The 4,436-nt window shown below is 46.3% G+C and overlaps 1 non-coding gene across 1 annotated transcript; it reads right to left on the bottom strand.

The window, feature by feature from the left end:
* Window positions 1-1,059: 1,059 nt before the first annotated feature.
* On the bottom strand, window positions 1,060-1,133 carry TRNAN-GUU (transfer RNA asparagine (anticodon GUU)). The gene has a single exon. It is a non-coding gene; the product is annotated as a tRNA-Asn (tRNA).
* Window positions 1,134-4,436: the final 3,303 nt, after the last annotated feature.

Consider the following 4,436-nt stretch of genomic DNA (forward strand, 5'->3'; position numbering starts at 1 on the left):
CAAAATCACCAAAATAAAGCCATAAACGTCAAACAACAACCACAAGACAACTTAGATTAAGGCCATCAATCTAACTCTGTATTACAACAACACAAACATGGCCAAACCAATACACGTTTCAAAATCACCAAAATAAAGCCATGAAAGTCAAACAACAACCACAACCACAAGACAACTTAGATTAAGGCCATCAATCTAACTCTGTATTACAACAACACAAACATGGCCAAACCAATACACTTTTCGAAATCACCAAAATAAAGCCATGAAAGTCAAACAACAACCACAACCACAAGACAACTTAGATTAAGGCCATCAGTGTAACTCTGTACTACAACAACACAAACATGGCTAAACCAAGACACGTTTCAAAATCACCAAAATAAAGCCATGAAAGTCAAACAACAACCACAACCACAAGACAACTTAGATTAAGGCCATCAATCTAACTCTGTACTACAACAACACAAACATGGCCAACCCAATACACGTTTCAAAATCACCAAAATAAAGCCATGAAAGTCAAACAACAACCACAACCACAAGACAACTTGGATTAAGGCCATCAGTCTCTATACTACAACAACACAAACATGGCCAAACCAATACACATTTCGAAATCACCAAAATAAAGCCATTCAATGAATTAATGATCTAAATTTCGATTTAAAGCTTTCGTGACTTGCAGGGATTCATCTTCTTGGTTCTTTCGGTAAAGTCGTCACGTAGAAGGGAAGTAATAAAATAATAAAAATAAAACATAATAAAATGAAATAATTCTCACGACGTTTCGGCTACAACGCAAGCAGCCTGAAGACGGCTGCTTGCGTTATAGCCGAAACGTCGTGAGAATTATTTCATTTTATTATGTTTTATTTTTATTATTTTATTACTTCCCTTCTACGTGACTTTACCGAAAGAACCAAAAAAATGAATGATCTATCATTCATTATTTAAATAAATTAATAAAATAATAACTGAATGAATGAGTCGAGAATTGAGCAAATGAAAGATCCACGATGCATTATTAAAAAAAAATTATAAAAAATAATAACGAGCCGTCCCTGGGTGGGCTTGAACCACCAACCTTTCGGTTAACAGCCGAACGCGCTAACCAATTGCGCCACAGAGACCGCGTGGTAGAAGCGGGTATAGAATCGCCTCTAATAGGTAACAGGTCAACTTCACGGCTCATTAATATTCGTGCGTGGGCGTGCACTATCTGAATGACGCTGTCTTTCCGACAGCCCTGTTCTTCACCTGAGGACGGCTGCTTGCGTTGTGGCCGAAACGTCGTGAGAATTTGTTATTATATCGTTGTATTTTTATTACTTTATCATTTCCCTTCTACTTGACTTTACCGAAAGAACCAAGAAGAGACGAATCCCCTGGCAGTCACGAACAGCTTTCAATCGAAAAATCTTGCAACCCTGATTAATTATTATTTGGTTCTTTCGGTTAAGTCACGTCTAAAGATAAAATAATAAATTAAATTAAATAATAGAATACGACGTTTCGATTGCAACACAAGCAATCATCATCAGGTATAATGAAATAGCGACATAATATCTAACCAGAAAACTATAGACAGACATATTAGCAGACAGATATCACAAGATACATACATAGCGAGAGCAACACAGGTGACAGAGAGGGGTGATCGTCTCTGTGGGGTGGCCTTAAATAGACAGAGGGGGGGCGGAGGCAGAGAGAGGGAGGGGGGTTAGAAAAAATTTGCATATAAATTAGCCTATTTAATTTAATTTATTATTTTATCTTTAGACGTGACTTAACCGAAAGAACCAAATAATAATTCCTGCAGTCACGAAAGTTCTAAAATTAAGATTGAACCCTGATTAATTTTCATGAGGAAGGGGGCGTTAACTATTGCGACCTCATTAATATTCATGAGTGTGGGCGTGGTTTTCTCCGCGTGACGTCACCCCCCCCCCCCCCCAACGGATAACGACCGCCCTAACATGGCGGCCGCCGTGTCGGGTCGCCGTCCACTAGCAGCGCCTCCACCTCCTCCACCGCCTCCGTTGCTGCTCGTCGACGTTTAGACCGACGCCACGACGCCGGGGCCTCTCGCAGGGCAGCGCCTCCTCATGGCGGCGAGCAAGGGCGACGCGCTGCAGGTGAGCGTCGCCTCGGAAACTACGCGTACCCGGAAGACGAACCGCCGGCCTCGCCTATATTTCATGCGGGAAGCCTGAGCTAGGCCTCACGGCCAAGGCTCCGTTCGTTTGCGGCGGGGTTGACAGCTTACGAGGTGACCGGCGTTGCCTGGTTTTTCCGCGGGAAGCCCGAGCTAGGCCCTCGGCCGCGGCGAGCCACAACGCACCGGTGAACGGGTTTTTTTTGTGTTATATGTGTTTTTTTTTTAATTCCGCTAAATTAAATAACATTTTTGCTGCGTGACCGGCCCCACTGTTTTTTTTTCAAGTTGTTACATTTTAAAAGAAGCCGAGCACAAACACGGCCCTGTTCGCATTTGAATTGATTTATAATAACACACAAGCCATAGGGTTGTTGTTGTTGTTGTTATTGTTGTGGTTTATTTATAATAACACACAAGCCATAGGGTTGTTGTTGTTGTTATTGTTGTGGTTTATTTATAATAACACACAAGCCATAGGGTTGTTGTTGTTGTTATTGTTGTGGTTTATTTATAATAACACACAAGCCATAGGGTTGTTGTTGTTGTTGTTGTTTACATAGTTGTGTGTTGTGTCACCTACACACGAAGCGTGGTGGCTGGTCCAGCACCACACCGCTCGTTGGCCTGAGAGTGAACCCACAAGTGCTACTGATGTCGTGGATTTACTCTACAACTCGTACACTACAAGACACACTACACTGCTATACACTATACACTACACTATACACTACACTATACACTACTATACACTACTATACACTACACTATACACTACACTATACACTACTATACACTACTATACACTACACTATACACTACACTATACACTACTATACACTACTATACACTACACTATACACTACTATACACTACACTATACACTGCACTATACACTACACTATACACTACACTATACACTACACTATACACTACACTATACACTACACTATACACTACACTATACACTACACTATACACTACACTATACACTACTATACACTACACTATACACTACACTATACACTACTATACACTACACTATACACTACACTATACACTACTATACACTACACTACTATACACTACTATACACTACACTATACACTACACTATACACTACAAGACACACTACACTATACACTACTATACACTACTATACACTACACTATACACTACTATACACTACTATACACTACACGACTATACACTACACTATACACTACACCACTATACACTACACTATATACTACTATACACTACACGATACACTACACTATACACTACTATACACTACACTACTATACACCACACTACTATACACTACACTATACACTACATTACTATACACTACACTATATATTGCACTCACCCATCGTGACCCCCACCCACACGGCCACCGTGAACCCCACCCACCCACACGGCCACCTTGAACCCCACCCACCCACACGGCCACCCACACACCCACCCACCCACACGGCCACCGTGAACCCCACCCACCCACACGGCCACCCACACACCCACCCACCCACACGGCCACCGTGAACCCCACCCACCCACACGGCCACCGTGAACCCCACCCAGCCACACGGTCACCTTGAACCCCACCCACCCACACGGCCACCGTGAACCCCACCCACCCACACGGCCACCGTGAACCCCACCCACCCACACGGCCACCGTGAACCCCACCCACCCACACGGCCACCGTGAACCCCACCCACCCACACGGCCACCGTGAACCCCACTCACCCACACGGCCACCGTGAACCCCACCCACCCACACGGCCACCGTGAACCCCACCCACCCACACGGCCACCGTGAACCCCACTCACCCACACGGTCACCGTGAACCCCACCCACCCACCCACACGGCCACCGTGAACCCCACCCACCCACACGGCCACCGTGAACCCCACCCACCCACACGGCCACCGTGAACCCCACCCAGCCACACGGTCACCGTGAACCCCACCCACCCACACGGCCACCGTGAACCCCACCCACCCACACGGCCACCGTGAACCCCACCCAGCCACACGGTCACCTTGAACCCCACCCACCCACACGGCCACCGTGAACCCCACCCACCCACACGGCCACCGTGAACCCCACCCACCCACACGGCCACCGTGAACCCCACCCACCCACACGGCCACCTTGAACCCCACCCACCCACACGGTCACCTTGAACCCCACCCACCCACACGGCCACCGTGAACCCCACCCACCCACACGGCCACCGTGAACCCCACCCAGCCACACGGTCACCTTGAA

The sequence above is a fragment of the Lampetra fluviatilis genome, unplaced genomic scaffold (genome assembly GCF_964198595.1).
Source record: "Lampetra fluviatilis unplaced genomic scaffold, kcLamFluv1.1 SCAFFOLD_940, whole genome shotgun sequence".
In the NCBI taxonomy this organism is placed as follows: Eukaryota; Metazoa; Chordata; class Hyperoartia; order Petromyzontiformes; family Petromyzontidae; genus Lampetra; species Lampetra fluviatilis.